Source organism: Neovison vison, chromosome 5, assembly GCF_020171115.1.
Source record: "Neovison vison isolate M4711 chromosome 5, ASM_NN_V1, whole genome shotgun sequence".
Classification (NCBI taxonomy): Eukaryota; Metazoa; Chordata; class Mammalia; order Carnivora; family Mustelidae; genus Neogale; species Neogale vison.
This window is the reverse complement of record NC_058095.1, coordinates 54557749-54580162: the sequence shown is the minus strand read 5'-3', so window position 1 is coordinate 54580162 and position 22414 is coordinate 54557749. Positions and strand designations below refer to the sequence as shown.

Sequence of the window (22414 nt, the reverse complement as noted above, 5' to 3'; positions counted from 1 at the left end):
TTTTCTGTCTATAAGCTTTCAGGATTTGGTGTTCTGAAATTTGTGTGTGTGTCTCTTCTTAGTATGAGCTTTTGCATTAAATATCTTGGGCACTTTGAAGGCCCTGCTTAAACTTGGATTTTTCAGTTCTCACAAAATTGTGTGTGTAACCTCATTTCTGTTTCCTCTGTTACCTCTTTCTGGAACTTCTGTTAATAAGGTTACCTTGATTGGACCGTGTAGGGAGGTTAAGCAGGAGAGGAGTAGGAGCTGGGTCAGACAGCTGAAGAGGAAGGCGTGTGTCTGGTTCTCTTGTGTCTTGTGGGCCCTGGTAAGGACCAGAGCTGGCACTTGGGTAGAGAGCCTTGGAGGGTGTCATTCCGTCAGCCAGCCGCCGTCTGACTCCTACTGGAATAGTATCATTCTGATACAAGGACTCACCTCTCAGCCTTACTGAAGACGTACTTGGAATAGTAGTTAGAACGCACTTTTCCCACAGCTAGAAAAGTTTGCCCCCAAATGCTTAAAAATACAAATGGTACAATAGTTGTACATTTTTTAGATCAGACTTAAAATATTTTTGTGTGTGTGTTTTAAGTAAGTAAATTTTTAGTGCAGTGTTTTGTTCTTTCTTTTTTTTAGTGCTTTTTAAAAAAGATTTTTAGTTATTTATTTGACAGGCAGGGATCACAAGTAGGCAGAGAGGCAGGCAGAGAGAGAGGGGAAGGAGGCTCCCTGCTGAGCAGAGAGAGCCCGATGTGGGGCTCCATCCGAGGACCCTGAGATCATGACGAACGGAAGGCAGAGGCTTTAACCCACTGAGCCACCCAGGTGCCCCCAGTGTTTTGTTCTTGAATAGCTTATGTGAGCAGTTAATACTGGACTATATGTTTAACATGATTTTAATAAGTTTAAATTTCTTAAAATTTAAACCCTTTTTTGCATTGAGATTATTTTTACAAATTTAAAAACTGTTAAAAATACTGAACACTATTTAAAATGCAAATGTTAATACTGGTCTTCAGATGTTAAGGAAGGAATGCTGGCATCTGTTTGCTTCAGGATCGCACACCCTGGAATCACCTTGTCAAGTTCCCTTCACTGCCACGCTCTCCCTTTCCCCCACACATAGTCTGGATGCAGTGAGTGGCATTGGATTTAGAGATTAATTAAGGGAGATTTGATATCTTTGCCATACTGAATTATGTTTCCAGGGGCAGAATCTGACTTCCTACATATCGTGTCTTTAGTGGGCATTTTATTTGTTTGCTTATTCATTTATTTCAAAGTGCCCCCTGCGTTCTCTTTAGACTTCAGTTCCTGCTGGGGACAGGGTCATTTTTAGTGTATTTTGATTAGTTAGTAGTTATGTTTAGGAAACCTGTTAATTTGCTTAATTTTTGAATAGCCACTTTGTTAATAGTGTTTACTTGGTTTGCTTAGTTTTCCTAACTGTACAGTAATCATGCAGATCTCTTTAATTATTTTTTTAACCTGTGTCCATTGCTCAGTTGTTCTAAAACAGTGTTAAATATTTATATTATTTTTTATTAATAGTACATTAACTTTTGTCTTTATTTTTTCTTTTCTCAAGGAACATCCATTTTATTATTCATCTTCATTTCTTGCTTTCTGAGGTAGTTGTCATGACAGGTGACCTTGTTTTGTCTTGCTGTCTGACTTTAATGAGAAAATTTGTGATTTCCTCCTTAGTGGCATGATGCGCTATGTGTTTATACAAGATCCTTAGTGAATACACACATATTTGCAGCTTAATGTATATTAGGTGGTATGTCTTTCTCAGTGACATATTGGTACTATATCTGTCTCTGTTTTATTGGGGTTCTCTTCCATTTAGTGTCATAAAATAGATCATGTATACTGCATTTTATGGAGGATGTTCAACAACAGTGAGGATGAATGCCTTTTTTCCTTGGGCCTTGATGTGATGTCTGCTGGAAGATCGAGCCTTTCTTGAATCTGTGGAAGATTGACACTTTTGAAATTTATTGTTGGGTTATATTGACTAATATTTTATTTTAGAGAGAGGTTAAGTGCCTAGTCTCTGAGGCCTCACTGTGTGGGTTCAGCCTCAGCCTCAGCATTACCGAAGCTCTCTTAGGCCGGCCTCCTCACCATGAAGTGGAGAAGTCGGCGGCAGCTCGAGGCGGGGAGTGCTCGTCAACCCGTCGGAACGAGCACTGGTGTTGGGATGTGCTTGCCCCCTTCTTCCTTGTGGTCTGGCCAGTCAAGGAGTCATACATGGCCCAAAAGAGGGCCTTCAGGGCTGTGCTCCCACAGAGCCGAGCTCTGGCTTCCTCCCATCGGACAGGCTGCGCGTCTTCTCTACCTGCTGCTAAATGTTTTGGCCCTCCAGCTTGCCGGGTCATTTGGCGACCAAGTGTTACATACCCTGCTCCTCTGACGGGCGTCCAGAGCACAGCAAATACTATGCAGGAGAGTTTGCTCTTACTGTTGGGATTTTGTCGATGGTGCTCTCTCTGCCACGCATGCACGGTCGGCTTCACGGGATCGGAGACTTTGTGTTCTGGATTGTGGTCTAATAAAGGTCAGTGACTTCAGGCAGTAGAGTCGAATTCACTGTGAAAAACGTGTGGGGTGGCTGTCCGCATTTGCTGGGGAGGGGACAGACCTCGCACTCACCCTTGTGGAGGTCACCGCGGCGTCTGTCCAGTAGGATCGAGTGGAACTAGAGAACACTCTGGGTTTTCCCTGAAAACCGTCTTCTTCGTCTGTGTCACAACATTCAGTAGCTTCACTTTTGCTGGAGACTTCTTCTTCTTCTTCTTCTTTTTAGGACTTAATTAAGGCCGCTGCAGGGGGAGCTGCAGGGAGGGGGAAGAGGCTCCTCGCTGAGCAGAGAGCCCGATGCGGGGCTCCATCCCAGGGCCCTGAGACCCTGAGACCATGACCCGAGCCGGAGGCAGACACCCAACCCATTGAGCCACCCAGGAGGCCCTCCTGGAAACTTACCTCATACTTACTTTGGCTTCCTCAGTTTCATCTAACTCCTCCTTTATCAGCCCTGCTTTCACATGATTGTTTTTTTAGTCGTGCTATATGGTTTATCTGTTTATTTTTGTTATTTTCAAAACGTAGCTTCTAGGTTTTAGAATTAAATCTGTTAGCTTTTGTTTTCTGAGTAACTTTGTGTTTCTTTAATGCCTTTATTCTGATTTTTATTTAGTTGTATTTATTTTCTATCCTTGAGTTGAGAGCTTAATACATTTAATTTTAATTCTTGACTAGGTTGATAGTATTTAGTCTTGGATCTTCTTCTGGGGATAGCTTTATTTGTGTACCAAAGGGTTTTATCTAGGTGGTTTTTATACTTATTAGGTAATCTGTATTAATTTTGATTTCCATCTTTTTTTTTTTAAAATATTTTATTTATTTGACAGAGATCACAAGGAGCAAAGAGGCAGGCAGAGAGAGGGGGGAGAAGCAGGCTCCCTGCTGAGCAGAGAGCCTGACCTGGGGCTCCATCCCAGGACCCTGAGACCATGACCTGAGCCGAAGGCAGAGGCTTTTCCCACTGAGCCCCCCCAGGCGCCCCTCCATCTTTGTTTTTTTTTTTTTTTTTTTAAATAGGTAAGCTCTGTGCCCAGGTTGGGGCTTTAACTCCGCACTCTGTGAGACCAAGAGTTGCGCGCTCTCCTGACTGGGCCAGCCAGGTGCCCCTGGATTCCATCTTTTTTTTTTTTTTTAATTTTATTTATTTACTTGACAGAGACAGAGAGATCACAAGTAGGCAGAGAGGCAGGCAGAGAGAAAGGAGGAAGCAGGCTCCCTGCCTCACAGAGAGCCCGATGCGGGGCTCGATCCCAGGATCCTGAGATCATGACCTAAGCTGAAGGCAGAGGTTTTAACCCACTGAGCCACCCAGGTGCCCCTGGATTCCATCTTTGAATGGAGTAACTGAGGGCGAGGAAGCTCGTAAGTGGTCGAGTCTCCTTCACCAAGTGGAGTAGTTCGATGGCTAAATTTTGAGGTGTTATAGCCTAAATCAGTGATCTGCTCTCCTGCTGTGTGGTCAGCCATTTTATTATTTTTGTCTTTTGGTCTTTTAGGACTGAAATGGTGATCGCCTCTATGTTTACCCAGTTTCCTTGAAGTTTTGGCTCCGAATATAACTACTTTGAAGGTTTTGTTATATATTGTTTTATAAACGTATCTTCCTTATAGACTGATCTGGATCAGTATAAAAAGCAGCCCTTTCCTGCCACCTTTCATGTATACTTGGAATTGAACTGATTTTAGGAGCTTGTTGATACTGGCCTGGTATACTTGTGTTTTCCCTTCATTTCTTAACCTCTCACAGTCTGGGTTTGGTTTTTTTTTGTTTGTTTGTTTTTAGATTTTTATTTATTTATTTATTTATTTATTTGACAGACAGAGATCACAAGTAGGCAGAGAGGCAGGTAGAGAGAGAAAGAGGAGGAAGCAGGCTCCCTGCTGAGCAGAGAGCCTGATGCGGGACTCGATCCCAGGACCCTGAGATCATGACCTGAGCCGAAGGCAGCGGCTTAACCCACTGAGCCACCCAGGCACCCCACAGTCTGGTTTTTATGTTTGTCCGTGGAAACCCCCTCCTTTTGGCTGAACGTCAGGCTTTGTGGGCCTGTGTGGGAGGCCTCATGTTCATTTACATTAAGGTTGTGTGTTTGGTTTTGCTTCTGTAATACTCTTTTCTTTATTTCTGCTTGTTTGTTTTTTTTCTCTCTTGTTTTCGAGTGAAAGCATTTAATTTATTTACTTTTTAAAAGAGAGTGCGTGTGCAGGCCTGGGCAGGGTAGAGACGGGGAGGGAGAGAATTGCAAGCAGACTCCCTTCTGTGCACAGAGTGGGGGGCCCATTCCAGGACCTGTCCCAGGACCCCAAGGTCATGAATTGAGCCAAAGGCAGACACTTACCGACTGAGCCACCTGGGTGCCCCTCTTTTTCCTCCTTAGGGTACATTGTTTTTTTTCTTACTTGCTGTCCCCATCTCATTTTGTAAGTTACATACCCTATTTCCTATTTCATGATGTCTGAGGTACCCTTGACGGTAAGGGTACCCCGTTACTCTGATAGCCGCTACGCCAATTAGGTAGGTGCTGCCTAAGAAACCGGGGCGTGCTGGCGACTGGAACCCACGTGCTGCGTTCAGATGCGCCACAGGTGAAAATGATCAGATGGTTTGGTGATCGTTCTGTGGTTATTTATAAAGTTGTAGCTTTAATATACTGTCTTTTATGTTTCTCCAGTAGGTGTCTGTTTGAGGAATGCTTGTTTGTTTAGCAGTATCTGTCAGTGGCTTTCACAAGTGACCTGATATTTTGGCTGATTATAGAATTTTTGAGTTACATTACCTTCCCTTAGAGCCTGGTAAACATTATTCCATTGTCTTCTGGCATCTGGGGTTATTAGTTCAGAGAAAGGTAGGGCCAGCCCGACTTTTCCCCCCTTTGTAGGTGACTGCTTCTGCCCGGTTGGGAGGCTTCTTTCTCTGTCCTGGAAGTGCAGTAACTTCTTTGGGACGTCCGTCTGGGTGGGATTCCCTGGCAGGGTTTCCTGTTTCGCCTAAGCCATGTCAGTCTGGTCAGACCCCCTCCTTGCACACAGGCTGCTGTGCTCTCCTTCCGACTCTTCTTTCCTCAGGAAACAGCGCTTCTGTGCTCGTTTATCTCCCTGTTCTGCACCTTATTTTGTTGTTTGTTGGAATGCTCCCAGTGTCCTTTTCTGTTGTGTTCTATGTCCTGCTTGAGATAGTCTCTCCTTCCACAGCGCTGTTCTCGCCAGCGTGGGGTCTGCCGCTTCCCGATGGTGGTTCTCACGCGGCCGGAGGCTTCGGCACACTGGCGGGTACGTGTGTGAGCGTCTGCAAGCAGCCCTTTCAGTGTGCCTCGTTTCTCTCCGTCTTTGGAAAAAGCCTTTATTACTTCTTGTGGTAAAACAGGTAAAACCACATCTTTTTGAGAAGATGGGTAAAACCAGTTACAAAGCAGCTAATAACAAAATTTATTCTCCAAGGACATGAACAAGTGTTTTATTTTTTTTTATTTTTTATTTTTTTTTATTTTTTAAAGATTTTATTTATTTATTTGACAGAGAGAGATTACAAGTAGGCAAAGAGGCAGGCAGAGAGAGAGGAGGAAGCAGGCTCCCCGCTGAGCAGAGAGCCTGATGCGGGACTCGATCCCAGGACCCTGAGATCATGACCTGAGCCGAAGGCAGCGGCTTAACCCACTGAGCCACCCAGGCGCCCCTGAACAAGTGTTTTAATAGATTGTCTTATCAGGTATGCTGTTAGATGGCTTTTATTAATGGCATGAATTAGGGAAAAGCCATTATTCACGAGTGGGCTTAAAGGTGCTTCTTTTTGCAATGGGATAAGCTTCCTTTGTACATGATAGAAATCTGTTTCTGCCGTGTATGCTTTTGTGGATGAGTTCAAGACTTTTTTTCGTTCTTTCCTATTAATCATTAAATCTATTGATTTTTTTTTTTCTTTTTCCACTCAGTGAGATGTAAACTAGGAGAAACCTCATAGAAATCATGCCTCACAGGGCTGTCATCCGTGCGGGTTTGTCCTTCTGCTGACTTGCTCTGGTTCTATTCTGAAGAAAGAGGGAGGTGATCAGCACTACACTCTTGACCTTCCTTCCGAGTTGAAGGGCACAGTGAAACTGAGTGTGTGGAGATTGTGGTTCCTCAGTGTGGCTTCTACACAAGATGTGTGTGCTTCAGAGTATCTTGCTGTTCAGCGACTGGGTTCTCCCAAGGTTCTGTTTGTCCATTTGTCGTTACCTGTGGCCAGCACACTTGCGTTCTTGATGTTACTGTGTGTGTAAGCAGTGTAGACGTGTCTTCGGTGTGGCATGCGGTGTGGCTCAGCAACATACTCAGTGTTGTGGAAAGCCTGAATTTACTACTCCAGAGTCTCAGTTATAGCTTATCTTTGTAATTGATCCATGTCTTAAGGGTTCCAGACTTAAAACTTAAACACACACTTAAGTTGAGAGCTTGTTTGCCTGTAACGCGGTGTCTTCCTGAGATCTACGGGTGTTTAACTCCCCCATTAATGGCCGGAGAGTTAAGGGTGCGTGCCCTGCCAGGCCTGGGGCTTGGCCCAGTCGGACTGCTGGGGCCCCATCAGTAAGCAGACACCTGTGCCCTTTCAGAGCTGTGCTCTGTGGGGGTGGGGGAGGTGCGGAGAGTTGGGTGAATGCTGTGGAGGGCTGGGGGATATAAAACAGGGAGAGGGGATGACAGCGGGAGCGTGTGCGAGTGTGGGGGTTGTGCTTCAAACTTGGCCGACACTGAAAGAGTAGTTAGCCAAAGCCCAAGGAAGGGGGTAGGAGGTTGACAGGACATACTGACAGGTTCTGAAAGGCCAGGGCCTAGGCCACCCTGGGCTGGCCTGATCCAGACTCACCTGTGCCACAAGGTCCCACTGGCTGCCGGGTCGAGGACACACTCAGTCACAGCATCACCCCCCCCCCACACACACACACGTGAGTGAGCTTTCCAGACCGAAATGAAAGCTTCACCAACAGTATCTGTTTCACTGTTTCTTTGTATTAGGAAGAAGGTGTTGCTGGTACCCACCCCCCAGCCCCACCCACCCCAGCCTGCAGATCTATTTCGTGACCTCAGGACTTGTGGTTGGGAAACACCTGCAGAGTGCCCTGTTGCCTCTGCTGCCCTGAGAGGGAAGCTGTGGGGCTGTAAGGAGAGAGGGGGAGGGGTGTGATGAAAAAGAGTAAGAACTTCAAGTCAACATGACATCCATGCTTTGCTTAAACTGCAATTAAATGTGGGGTGTCCAGAGGCTTGCTTATGAGGCTTGCCCACTCCCAGAGGCAGGCAGCCACTTTTGAAACCCCTTTTTGGTACAGATTTTGTGGGCTCCTCGTTTGTAAATAATAGGCTTTTAGTGTTTATTTTTGTTTGCCAACTTTAGACGTTGTTGACTTGTTGCTGTGACCAATGTTTTCAGTCCCACTTCTCACTGCTGACCTTCCTCACTGGCGCTGGTGCTCATGGAGGGGTGCAGGTGGCTCCGGGGCTCAGCCGAGAAGGTGAACTCCCCCCCCCCCGCCCACCGCAAGTAGCCACTGTGCTGGGGGTGCCTGTGCTGTGCCCTGCACTCGGCCTGATCCGCTCACCTCCTCCCGTCTGCTCCCGCCATGAGGAGCCGTGCGCAGTCTCCTTGTTTTAAACAGGGCAGTTTCACCCACATGGTGGTTTTAACATTTGTTCAGAGGAATTTGACTATTGGGAAGGAGAGGAAGTGAACACGTGGGCTCACACTGGCCTTATGAACAGGATAGAGCTGGAAGTGGGCCACAGCTTTTTGTCTGTGTTCTAATACGTGCCATGTGTGTTTGTTAGCAGTCGGAGATAATATTTATAGTATTTGGTCTTTTTAAAACAGATTTTAAACATTTCTGTGTCATTAAATGCTCTTTCGAAGTACTTTAAATAGATGCATAGCAATTTTCCATATTCTATTACCAGAATATCCCCCAAACTTTGACTTGGAGGTTGTTTTGATTTATACATAATTACAGATTATTTAAATTATAGCTCATGCTTCTGTGGAGATTCCAAACGAACAGTATTCACATGTTCTCTTGGGTTACTTTCTCTTGGGATAAGTATCTAGGTGTGGTGGCCATTGCATCAAAGAGAAACAGTTTCTGAGGGTCCCTTTTATCTCAGTTCTGAGCTGCGGCTGGCACACAGCACTGTGCGCAGGTGAGGTATGCGGCAGCACAACACACGAGTATCGTGAGCCTTCGTCACTACACAGTCACAGAGCGGAAAGTTGTTCCTCTCCCCCTCTGATGAGAACTTTCAGGGGTCACTGCCCCCGTAGCTCCACGGGACGGCACACTGTGAGCCGTGGCCATGACGTTGGACCTTATCTCGTAACCGGAACTTTGTCTGTTTTGAGGTTCTTCATGAGTATCCCAGTTGCCCTCTGGGAAGGTTGTGCTGATTTATATTCTCACTGTCATTGTCTTCAAGTTCACGTCTTCCTGTGTTCTCACTCACGTCAGGGGCTTCTCAAAATGTCTGATTCTGCCGGTAAAAAGACTGTTTTAATAATTGCTGAGAAAGCTGGAGCCCTTCTTGATGGTTCTGAGTTTCGTGTGTGTGTGTGTGTGTGTGTGTGTTTTAGAGGTTTGTGACAGCACTTGCTTGTTTCTCAGTTGGTTGTGGCTGCTGTGACAGGGAGTTTTGTGTTTTTTTGTTTTGTTTTGTTTTACTTGTCCAGTTTCTTGGGCTTTCCTGTGTTTTCTTCTTTTTCTTTAACACTTAGAATGTTTCCTCCTGGGGCGCCTGGGTGGCTCAGTGGGTTAAGCCTCTGCATTCGGCTCAGGTCATGATCTCGGGGTCCTGGAGATCATGGAGAGCCCCACATCGGGCTCTCTGCTCAGCAGGGAGCCTGTTTCTCCCTCTCTTCTCTCTCTCTGCCTGCCTCTCTACCTACTTGTGATCTCTCTCTGTCAAATAAATAAAATCTTTAAAAAAATGTTTCCTATTTTTAAGATCAGATAAGACTATGGAAAATCTGAAGGTCGCTTGGAAACAGGAAGTTGGGGGAGAAACTTGACAGCAGTTTCTTTAAACACAGCTGGCCTTTGGCTTATGTTGAGAAAAATCCATCCTGGTCGTTTAATTTTGGTTTGTAGCTGTCTTGCTTTGTACTAGAGAGGTGCTAAATTAGTTGAGGCTTCCGTGAAAGTACTTTATAACGTGTAAAGCTTTTTATTTTATTTATTTATTTTTTTTAAAAAAAAGATTTTATTTATTTATTTGTCATAGAGAGAGAAGCGAGAGCAAGCACAGGCAGACAGAGTGACAGGCAGAGGCAGAGGGAGAAGCAGGCTCACTGCCAAGCAAGGAGCCCGATGTGGGACTCGATCCCAGGACGCTGGGATCATGACCTGAGCCAAAGGCAGCCGCTTAACCAACTGAGCCACCCAGGCGTCCCCTTGTAAAGCTTTTTAGATGTTTGAGGAGTTATTACTGCTAGTAGCCTGGAGCTCTGGGTCCTCTGGCCAAACTAGTCTTCCCCTCAGAGGCCCATGCTACATGAGCTTTTTCTCTGACGAGTCATGGAGTGTGTCCAGAGGGTTTGTCACTATCTGGCATAATTCCATTAGGAACTTCTGGTGATAGTTTAGTCCTTTTGGGGAGAAATTAACATATTTAATTTTAGACTAATAGGACTTTTACTGACATTTTAAGGTATTTATATGTAGCAACATGTTATAAAAATGTTTAAAAGTCTGCATGGTAGTGGGCCATGGAGCACAGTGAGCTAATACTGGAAAGTAAGAAATTGGTTTTCGAACTGGCTGTGGAAGAGAGATCAGTATTATGTTGAAGTGATCAGTCATTTGAGGTCGTTGGAATCCTTAACTACCAGAAGAATGTCCTGAAATTTCAAAGTATTAAAATCTTTAAGATTCCTTATCTGAGAAAGTTCCTATGTTGATTGTAAAGAGAAAAATCTGTGTAATTGAACACAATTACTTATGCTTTTGGTTTATTTTTTTCTCCTGCCTTTTTTTTCCCTCTCAAAGATTTTATTTATTTATTTGACGTAGAGAGGTCATAAGTAGGCAGAGCAGCCAGCAGAAATAGAGGGGGAAGAGGCTTCCCACTGAGCAGAGAGCTCGCTGAGCAGAGAGCCCGATGCGGGGCTCAATCCCAGGAACCTGAGATCATGACCTGAGCCGAAGGCAGAGGATTAACCCACTGAGCCACCCAGGCACCCCTCTCCCACCTTTTTAATATGGATTTGTTTGGATATTTCGTAATCGTATGTGTTGCCCTCCTTACTGAAGAGTGCCTGTGCGGCTGTGCCGCTGTCTTCACTGTTCGTGTTGATTTTGTTTGCGAGTGTTGTGATCGCATGTCGCCCGTGCGGCTGTGCTGTTTTCAGTGTGCGTGGGGATGCAGCACAAGAGCCCATCACATCATTTCTCATTTAGACTACTTTGTAAATGTTTTAATTCCAGTTTTTCATGTAGGTGCTTAGGTTTCCTGTGTGCATTTCAGTATCTCTGAAATGATTTCAGAGTTGTGTCCTGGGTTCTCGGCACTCCGTCTTCCGTCCCTCTGGTCATCAGCACACAAGGCCGGCAATTCAGGCCGAACCTTAGGCCTTACTGAGATGTTCGTCCATTTGTAATTCATGATGTCCCTTTACCCCTTGGGAGAAGCGAGAGTTTGGTACGCATGAGGCACCGAAGTGCTTCTGCAAAAATAATTCAGTGTGTCGCTTTATTGAGGAGTGTAAAATACTAGCAGCTTGTACACGTACTTAAAAATGTTAGTTTGTCGGGGCACCTGGGTGGCTCAGTGGGTTAAAGCCTCTGCCTTCGGCTCAGGTCATCATCCCGGGGTCCTGGGATGGAGCCCCGCATCAGGCTCTCTGCTCAGCAGGGAGCCTGCTTCCTCCTCTCTCACTGCCTGCTTGTGATCTCTGTCAAATAAATAAAATCTTAAAAAAAAAATGTTAGTTTGTGGAAAGTATTTCTAGTTTTGTTTGTTTGTTTTTTTTTTTTTTTTAAATCAACACTGGCTCATCTTGTTCTGGTCTGCAGCTGGGAGACCCAGACTAGCCATTGATTTTCTAGTCTAGGCTGGGACTTCCCATTCTGTAGAAGTGATGGCCCCTCAGCCTGGTGGGATCTGACGTGTCCTTGAAATGCCAGCAGTCTGGGGTCCATGCAGGTTGCTTCTGCCTTCTGAGCCTTTTGCGGCGATGGTGAGGGTGCTGGCTTCCTGGTACCTCGGGGATGCTGGTGGACCTGTCACCTGCGGAGAACAGAGGGGAACACCGCCCCTTTGGTCGCGGGAGGAGAAGGGCAGGTGTGTTTCAGAGGCACTTTGGTCTCATGCGTGTGTGCGGCTGGAGCCGGCTGACCAGCGGGTGGCGTTGAGCGGTCTGGAGTCCCAGGACTGGTGGCTGATGTGCGGACTGGCCCACTCCCAGGCTGGTGAGGGAACGCGAGCAGGGGTGCCCGTGGTCAGTGCCTCGGCATCTGCCACATGAGGCGGCAGGACGGCGCTGGCCTTCCGTTTCGCAGGCTCCCCACTGATGCGACTTGGACTTCGGGCTTTTATTGTTGCGATGAAATACTCAAAACAGAACTTCTGTCACCCTGAGTGTGTCGTTCACTGGCCGTGGGCACACTCCACGGCTGTCTCCGTCATCCAGCGCTGAGATTCTGTACCTGTGGTCCCCCTCGAGCCCTGTGTAGCCCCCATTCTGTTTTCTATCTCCGTTGGACTGCTCTGGGTACCCCATTTTGGATCACAGTATGTGTCCTTTGTCGGATGCGGCATGTTCTCAAGGCTTGTGTGTATTGTAGCGTGTGTCGATTCCTTTTCAAAGGCAGTATAATATTCCACGTGCAGTTGGGCTGTTGTGAGAGACGCCACGTGAATGCTGGCAACGCTGTGTGTCGGGGCACCTGCTTCTGATCTGCAGGGCAGATCGCCAGCGGTGTCGTCGCTGGGCCGCAGGGCGACTCTCCTTGGAGGGCTGTGAGTGGCTGCTGGCTCGGCGTTCCTGCTGGTGGTGCGCAGGGGTGAGCGCTGTCCTCCATCCTGTGGTGTCTCGTTTTATTCTTGTCTACTTGGTCTGTTTTTCTTTAAATAATAGGCATCCTAATCGGTGTGAAGAGGCATCTTCTAGGAGCCTGGTTTGGTTTTCCCGGGTGGTAAGTGATGTTGGGCATCTTGTCCAGGGCTCACTAGCTGTCTGTGGTCTGCTTTGGAGAAGTGCCTGTGCAGACCCTTCGCCCTCTTTTGAACTGGGTGTTCGTGTGTGAGTGCAAATGAACTTGCTGCCCTGGGCGTCAGTCCTGTGTCGGGATGGGCACATCTCTCCCGTCCTGTGGGGAGCCTATGACACACAGGGTTTTCGTTTTGATGAAGTCTCATTTACCCTTTCTCCTTTTGGTGTCATAAAAAAAAAAAAATCCTTGCCAAATCTAATATCTTGTGTTTTCTTCAGACAGTATCATAGCTTTCGTCGTTCTGTGCAGGTCTTTGATTCACCGCCATTTCTGAATTTGGATGCCGTAGGGGTCGGCATCACTGATTGAAGACACGGTCCTTCCCTGCTGAGTGCTATTGGTCTTGGTGACGAGAATCATGTGACCGTGTATGTGAGGGTTTATTGTGGGGCTTTTATTCTAATCCATTGACTTGTGTGTCCTTTCTTGTCACTGCTACACTGTTTCGATTATTGTAGCTTCGTAGGAAGCTTTGAAATCAGAAAATAGAAATCTTTCATCTTTGTTCTTTTTCAAGATTGTTTTGGCCACTTTGGTCCCTTGGGATTCTGTATGAATATTAGGTTTTCTTTGCAAAAAATGTCTTTTGAGATTCTGATAAGGATTTTATTGAATCTGTACATCTCTTTGGGTGGACTTTTTGCATATTTGAAGTAAAAATTTGGTTAAGGGTCTCATTTAAAAAAAAATATATTTTTTCGGTCTCTTTCAAGTGTTTGTCCTTACTCTTAGGCTGTGTGTTCACATGCCGGGAGCGTGCATGTGACACGTGGTTTAGAGAGCCCTAGATACAGCAGCGCGTTGCTGCCTCTCAGGTGGCGATGTGGTTGTGTGATGCGTCAGAACCGTGGAAGCAGAGTCTGGGTAGTCAGTTGAGGTCTAGAAACAGAAGCCGGTTTCTCAGGATGCTCCAGGAGGAACACTGTAGGAGGCGGACGTCCTCCTGGGGGCCTGGGGTCACAGGAGGACGGCACTGCCTGCAGCCTGGATCTCCGTCCGAGAGTGCTGTCCGGACCCCAGGTGCCCATGTGAAGTCGTCGTGTGAAGTCGTCATCTGCAGGCCAGAGCTCCAAGGGCCAGGGCGGGGAGTGGAGGTGCTGGGAAGCAGGGCCTGCCGCAGTGCCGTAAAGGAGAGCTGGTGGGAGCCCACCTTCGCGAGCTGCCGGTGCCAGTGACGGCCCCAGTGACGGCCCCCCGAGCCCGTGCTCTGCGCATTCGTCAGGAGGACCCGGGCGTCCATTGGAACTGCTTGGGTTGCAATGTGATTTTGGCAAACGGCGATGGTAGGTACTTAAAACAGATGTTCTCTGGATCAACAAGCGCAGTCTAGAATATGTGTTTGCATGGTTCTTACTTCAAGTGTAGGGTTTCTGCCGAAGCGTTCACATGTGATTTCCTCTGCCCTATATTTGCGTTCTCCTTGAGCACGTACAGTAGAATTGCATTCTAACAATAAACCCAAGTTAATCTGTAGAGCCAGACTGTAGCCAACTCAGTAATGCAAGGTGCCGGGGAGCACAGATGAGAGCGTTAACTTACAGTCCTGGTCTGGTATGTGGGCAGGGTGTCGGATATTGTTTGGAAGGAGTTCAGCAGTTGTCAGCACGAGCACCCCTGTGGGTGTGCTTGGGGGTGCAGAGGGCATATAATAAGAGGTAAATGGAAAACTTCACATTTTGAAGTTGGATCACAGAGGACCAGAATTATGTCTGAGAAAGAAGAATCGGGTGGCACTTTGCAGGTGGGGTTGCTGGGAAATGCCGTGCAGGCTCGTTGGAGAGAGGTCCGCCACCGGGAGCCGGCTCCAGGGCTGGGCGACTGAGGAGAGGAGAGGGAGTGACGTCAGGTCAAGTGGAAGAATGGTTTTGGAGGGGCTGTGAGTTCAGGTTGAGCTCTGGTAGGACTGTCCAAACCTTGTGAAAGGTAAACTTGGAAGTAATCACCTACACAAGGTGGAACTTGAAGCCTTCCTTGTGTGCACACCCTTGGAGGACAAGGGCAGACGATGGGATCTTGGTGGAGGGCAGATGGAGGGAAAGCATGGGCGGAATGAAGGAAGACGGTCATTGAAGCCCGAGGCAGGGAAGGCTGGAGGGGAAGGGAAGTACGGAGGGAGCGTAATCCCTAAACCCAGGCGGTGTGCCCAGCTCCGTGGTTGGGGAAGCCCAGGGCATGAGGTGAGCAGGATGGGGCTCTAAGGAAGCTGGCGCTCTTCCAGGGAGAGAGGGGTTACGCATCTGGAAGGGTACAGTTTCGTGGTACGACGTCTGTTCATGGGGTTGTGCAGCTATCGCTATCCCCAGAAAGATGTTTGAGTAGGGAAGCTTGTGACATAAAGGGCTGTTTGAATATATGCTGGCTTGATGAGTTGTTGGACTATTGGTTCTTCCTCTCTCTTACTCAAACAGTGGTTTATGGGGATTCTTGAAATGCCTAAATGTGTGCATGTGTCTCCAGCCCACGCCGGACCCGCCCCTGTTCGTTCTCTGATGCCACTGCGCTTTCCTTCCCAGGACGCATCGCCACTTGCTGTATGTCGTACTTGCGTGCGTGTGTTTCCGGCCAGATGGACAGGCCACGGGACTCTTCTCTCACGGGCAGTGGGAGTAACGGCTTCCTGCTCGTTGCTGTGTCTCAGTGCCTAGCACATCCTCAGGGACATTTCTGAATAGATGAGTTAGTTTAGGCAAGTTGACATCAGCTGTTAAAAGGGAGAGCAAAGGGGGAAAGTGGATACAGGCAGAGTATTCACTAAAATTAGCTTTTAATAAAAATACATACCAAGCAATTCTGTGTACTTACTGCCGGTATAAACTGGCTGTTCAGTATTCTCACAGCAAAATTCAGAGGCCGGTTTGGTAAGTTACACAGTTCATGGAATAGATAAGATAAAAAAAATAAGCCATTTGCTCCAAAGAAGCCTACACATTGCCGAGGTCAGAAAACTCTTTCTCTTGAATGCCTTACCTCATAAGGAAGGTACTATTTGAATATAATAAATAACACCCTCAAAAAAATCCTTCTAGTAAATACAGAAGACAGCTTTCAGTATGGGTGGAAAACAGTTGGGATAGTTTTATCATGTTTTAGGATTAAACCTAGACTAATGATGTTAATAGTAGCAATGATGGAAGGAGAAAGACGCTAGAGACATTTTGGAAGGAAGGAACATCAAGAGTGGGTGGCCAGAGAGTCTTTTAAAAAATATATCTTATTTATTTATTTGAGAGAACATGTAAGCAAGAGAGCACACACAGAGGCAGAGGGAGAGGGAGAAGCAGGCTCCCCACTGAGCAGGGAACCCACATGCAGTACTCAGTCCCAGGACCCTGGGATCATGACCTGAGCTGAACGCAGACACTTAACCCACTGAGCCACCCAGGTGCCTCTAGGGGGTCTTTATTTACAGTGAGGGGACTAGTCATAAATGGAAGGGAGGCAATCAGGGAGTAAATCCTGACCCTGCATGGGTCAGGAAATGGGGCTTGGGCGGTGGTGAGAAGGGAGAGAATGTGTAGGATGAAAATAGATTCAGTACCCCTCCTGCCGTGAAAATTTGCTTTGTTTTTAGATTATAAAAATATTCATAATGCTTTTTAAAAAGTGCCCCTCCCATTTTTTTCAAAAATACTAAAAAGCGGGATGCCTGGGTGGCTGAGTTGCTTACGTGTCTGACTCCGGCTCAGGTCATGATGTCAGGTCCTGGGATGGAGTTCCAAGTCAGGCTCCCTGCTCCTCCGGGGGCCTGTTTCCCGCTTTTCCCTCCCACTGCTTGTGCTTGCTTGCTCGCTCTCTGAAAAATAAATAAATAAAATAATTTTTAAAAAGTACTAAAAAGCTATATATCTAAAAAAAACATTTTGCAACATCTTCTCAAGTATTTTATTTTTTTCGGAAGATTTTATTTATTTGAGAGAGACAGCTGGGAGGGGCAGAGGGAGAAGGACAAGCAGACTCTGCACTGAGCGTGGAGCCTGTCATGGGGCGGATCCCGGGACAGGGAGACGACGGCCTGAGCCAAAATCAAGAGTTAGGTGCTCAGCCCACGGAGCCACCCAGGCTGCCCTCCAGCATTGTGTTGTCTGAGTGACACCGCCAGGGGCCTCGGTCAGCCTCTCTGTCACCTTTTCTGTGTGTGAGCCTTGTTAGCCTTGCGGAATGGAAACTTAAGATGGCTTTCATTTCCAAAAAGGGTCTGTTGTAGAGATGAGCGGTTTGCTTTCTGATGTGACCGTGTCTGTTACTAGTTGTTGCGGTCACTAGGGACTGTGTTGTGCCTTTCTCTCCGCAAAGGCTGTGTGACCAGTGACACTGAATGCACGTGGTCTTGCGCCTGCTCTGAGCCTCTGAGACGGTCTAGGACCTGCCCTGCAGTGTGACTTTCCTGCTGCGTCCTGGTCTGGCTCTTTGCCGCTTAGCACCTTTGCCGACTCAGAGCGCCCATTGCTGTGCCTGCGTGGTGCTCGGTGGTGGCCGTGCCGACTTTGGTTGGAAACGCGTTGTGCAGGGGTCTCCCTGCTCCTCAGAGCAGCACCGTGCCAGGCCGGCCGGCTGCATCTCCATCGTTACTTCCACACAGAAAGTCCTACGTGTGGCAGAGGGAGGTGCGGTCATAGTCAGGCTGTGGTCGTTGGTTTTGTTGGGAGGGCTGTGCTCCTCTGGGCCTCCTGCCAGCGCTCACCTGCATCTTCCCAGGATGTCCCGGTTTCTTAGCAGCTGTGTTTGCCTCATGTACAGATCACTGGAACGCATGGGGGGCCTGGTGGGTCAGGCTGTGTCACACTGCATCGCTGGCCGTGCAGCAGGCTCCTCTCCCTTCACCGGTGTGACTACAATAATAAAAAAGCACACACAAATAAATGGTGACTAGAATTAGAAGGACATCGGGTGTCAGTGCTACCTTAGGAAAGGGTTTGAAGAGGAGTTCAAGGTGTGATGGGGGAGGGGCACCGAAAAATGGATTGATGTGTATAGTATGTATTCATGAATGAATTAATGAATAACATAGGAATTAGTACATTTATACGTGTAAGTACATGTGACGTATATGCATATATAAGCACACGCGCGCACACACAAACACACGGCATAAATCAGTGCAGCAGTACATCCTGCCGTCTCTCCTCTTCGGAAGAAGTCTTGGCCGGGCTGTTGTGTAGGTGGTCTCTCCATGGCAAGGGCCGGGGGATTGGTCCTGCTTCAGAGAACCAAGAGTCCATATTGAGTTTGAGACACATTTGTGACTTACTGTGTATCACCCACCCTAGTTTTTACTTTGTGCCTTACCTTTTCTGGTATTTGTTATAGGAGTCCTCTCACACAGGCACCAAAAGTGCATTAAAACTTTGTCGTGTGTGAGTAATTTTTTAAAAAGATTTTTATTTATTTATTTGAGAGAGAGAGTGAGAGAGAGCATGAGGGGGGACAAGGTCAGAGAGCGAGGCAGATGCCCTGCTGAGCAGGGAGCTCAATGCAAGATTCAGTGTGGGACTCGATCCTGGGACTCCAGGATCATGACCTGAGCCCAAGGCAGCCGCCCAACCAACTGAGCCACCCAGGCACCTGAATTTTTTTTTTTCTTTCTTTCTTTCGTTTCTTTTTCTTTACTTTTTTTTTTTTAAAGTAAGCTCTAGGCCCAACGTGGGGCTTGAACTCACAAACCTGAGATCAAGAGTCACGTGTTCCACCAGCTGAGCCAGCCAGGTCCCCCTAGTAATTTTTTCCTTATCATTCATTTCTGGGCAGACAAAGCTGAGTTTCGTTATCTTGCTTAGTCCCGCTAGAGAATTAAAAAAAAAAATCAAAACTTAAATTATTTTGGTAAAATTTTTATTGTATGTAAATGTATAATGTGATAAAAGTTTTCGACTTGCTCCTCTCTTCCCCAGTGGACAATTTTATAAATTCCCAAAGAGCCTGTTATGTTGTATTGACCTGATTATTCTTTTATTCATCTCACTTCAGTTACTCCATCATGAAAATTATGAAGTTTCCTATTTCATTTGAGCCCATTATAACCCTGAGACCAAAATTATAAACCTGAGACAGCATGGAAACACTCTGGGCCAGAGGGGTGGGCAGAGAGAGTGAAGGGCAGTGGGAAGACCAGGCTTCCAGGTGCGAACCGAGTGAGCCCCAGGAGTGAAAGGCGCAGCATAGGGAATAGGGTCCGTGACAGTGTCGTGTGGCAGCCACACATGTGGTGACCGTCGTCGAACCACTGCGCTGTACACCTGAAGCTAAGGTAACATTGTGTGTCAGCTAGACTCAAAACATTCTGGACCAATCCCAGTATAGATGCCAGCATCCTGAGTAAGATCTTAGCAAATTGAAACCTGCAGGACAGTAAACGGCCAGTGGGGTTCTCCTGAGGAGCGTGCAGGTGGTGTCTTCCTGTGACGCTTGGAGCCGTAACGTGGGAGCATCGGAGGGGCTGCGGTCCTGTGGGCTGTGTGGGGCAGTGACCGTACATGTGCATGTCAGAAGGCATTTGAAAAGATCCAGCTTTCAGCCTTTAGAAACCAGACGGCAACAACAACAAAAAGCAATTTAGAGCCGTAGGAAAAGAATGAAATGCTTTAATGTGTAAATAATAGTGTTGAAAATCAGCACTAATTATAGGTATAATCAGAAGTCAGGAATACTAAAAAGGCATGTATTGCCGTTGTTGTTCATATTTTTATTAATGTTCTAGCCAATACAGCAAAACAAAACAAAAAGCAAGACATGAATAATGGAAACGAATCAAATGATGTGTTACCAAAGGCAGATCTTTAAAACTCCAGGAAAATCAACTGAAAGTTAGAAAGGAGGGCTAAGATCGGTATCTGAATGCATATTTAAAAATTGATGATTTTATTTAATAAATGAGTTAAGAGAAATGAAAAGCGTAAAAAAGGTAAGTGACAGGAATAGCATGTTATTTATTGGTAATTTGTGTATAAAATTCACCTCACTTAGGTAAATTAACCCTAGTTGAACAGTGGGCTGGTTTTTGTTTACAAGATCAGAATCCAGAATGTTGTTTGGGGCTATTGTGCGTCTGAGCAGTTTTAGGTAGGGACGTTACTAGACAGAATTCAGCACATCTGCAGGAACACCTCTCGAACCCTGGGTTGCATTCTTCTTCTGTGAGGACCGTTGGCTTAAACAAATGTGTGCTTCCACATTCTTCATGGCTGCCAAGGCCCCGAGAGGACTTCCTACTTGAACTCTGGCCGGGCCTGGTGCAGAGTTGTGCTGACGGTTGGGAGCCCTGTCTGACCAGGCTGGTCACTCTGACTGACAGTGTCTCACACGCAGCCTGGCTGTTTCTCCCTCCATAGGAAGCATTAGAGACTCAGCAAGAGAGCTGGACTCGCCTGGTGCGTCTGCGTCTCAGGTTGTTCGCAGGTGTTTGGCCTCCAGCTCCAGGGAACGAGGGCAGTTTGCTGTGAGCACCACGTGCCCTTGGCCCTACATCCTGTACCTTCTGTGGCGTCTGAGTGTAGACTTCATCTGGGAAGTTGGGTGGGGTGGAGGGGATGGCTGGCACATCAGTGGGTGTGTCCTAACCTTGCTCCAGGGGCCTAGGCTGCTGCATCTCATCTCTTTGTGGTTGTTTCCTTATGTCCTTTTAAAGCCGTGAAAGCAGTGAATCCAGAGCACTGGGCGGCAGAGGGCAGAGAGCTGCCGCAGGGGTTGGTTCCAGCGCCTGGAGAGCTGCTGGCTTTCTGTGAGGGTGGTCAGTGGCCAGCTGCCTCGAGCTCAATACCAGTCCCTTTTTTCCCTTTTCTTTTAACTTATTTTATTTCTGTTTTGTTTCTTATATGATAGTGTATTTCCATTTCTTTTCTTAGGGATCTGCTGTTCCCCCCAGCTGGAAATAGTCCACATGTCTGTCACACATTGTATCTGGACTTTGCAGAACACGTGTCTTAGGTCATTAAAGACACGCTGAAAAGCCAGTGGACACCTAAAGCACATGTGTGCACTCACCCCATCAGCTTTTATCTCCTGGCTTTTTTTTTTTAAGATTTTATTTATTTATTTGACAGATCACAAGTAGGTAGAGAGGCAGGCAGAGAGAGAGGAGGAAGCAGGCTCCCCGCGGAGCAGAGAGCCCAATGCGGGGCTCGATCCCAGGACCCTGGGATCATGACCTGAGCCGAAGGCAGAGGCTTAACCCACTGAGCTGCCGCCCACTCGCGACTATTTTTAAAAAAGATTCCCTACCATTAAGTTCTTCCTTTCTCCCCTTTGCCTGAAATACACTTTTTCCAGTCATAAAAACAAGTATTACAGAAAATGTAGGGGTTTAATTTTTAGTAGTTTATTTGGAACCCTTTCTAGGTGCCCTGTAGCCAACTTAGGGGTGTGTGTGTGTGTGTGTGTATGTGTTTACAACACAACAAATGATAGACTTTCAGGTGGGGGTTTTCCAGTTTCTTGGTAGATACGCAAGGGGAGGGAAGTGCCGTTTCAGACGGGTGTGAAGCTGAGTGGTGAGTGAGAGCCTGACCACCTTCCATCCAGGGTCCAGCAGTAGGTGGAGCCAGATCCTGGAGAAAGGATGGCTTACTTCATAAACTGCCGGAACAACTGACTGGTCCCGTTTACGATTGGTAGATGGGAGCTGGGTCCATAGCTTTATGTTTGTCTGAACTCTAAAAGGATCATGATAGTTATCGAGTGTTTATCACGGGCCGAGTATGAGGTTAGACACTGGACGTGTGTGTCGATTCCTCAAACATGAAGTGGACACTGCTGTCCCCGTTTGGCAGATTTGGAATCTGACTATGCCCAGACCATTAGCCAGTAGTTGAAATAAAACAAGAGATAAGACTGTTAGAAGAAAGCAGTCCGGAATATTTTAGTCCAGAAGGGGTTTTCTATGCATGACAGACTAAGGAATCATGAAGCTTGTTTGTTTGTTTGTTTGTATGTTTTTAATGTGCATTCCTTGAACTTCTGTTTAGCAAAAAAATGAAAATTTTCAAAGCTAAAACAAATCAAGAATATTTTAAAATAAAATGGCAGTTATCCAGGGCCATAGTGTTTAAAAGGCTCACCCAAATGAGTGAGAAGCGGATGACTTTTGTTTTTGTTTTTTTAAGATTTTATTTATTTGCCAGAGAGATAGAGAGAGTGTGAGCACAGGCAGGCAGAGAGGCAGCAGAGGCAGAGGGAGAAGCAGGCTCCTCGCTGAGCAAGGAGCCTGATGTGGGACTCGATCTCAGGACGCTGGGATCATGACCTGAGCCGAAGGCAGCTGCTTAACCAACTGAGCCACCCAGGCGTCCCTGACTTAATGTTTTTAAAAAGGGCAAAAAACACAAGCAGGTAGTACATTAAGAGATACAAATTGTCAGTGGTCCGTGGTTAGTGTTAGTGCTGCAGGGAAGTGGGTTCCCACAGTGTTCCTACAGATACGAGTTAAGGCAAACTTTTCCTGGATAACGTGCACGTTCCTTTGACCCACAATTCAACTTACAGGAGTCCAGATTCTGGGTTTACTCCGCAGACACACAAGGACAGTACAAAGATGTTCTATGGCAGTTTTTTATACTTGAAAAAAAGGGGGGAACCAAGTAACTGATGTTTGTGCTGTAGCTGTGTGACGCACAAGG

General features: G+C 46.8%; 1 protein-coding gene across 1 annotated transcript in view; it reads left to right on the top strand.

The window, feature by feature from the left end:
* Window positions 1-22414, top strand: part of UBE2G1 (ubiquitin conjugating enzyme E2 G1) — a 107612-nt gene that overhangs the window by 40866 nt on the left and 44332 nt on the right. The window lies entirely within an intron of this gene.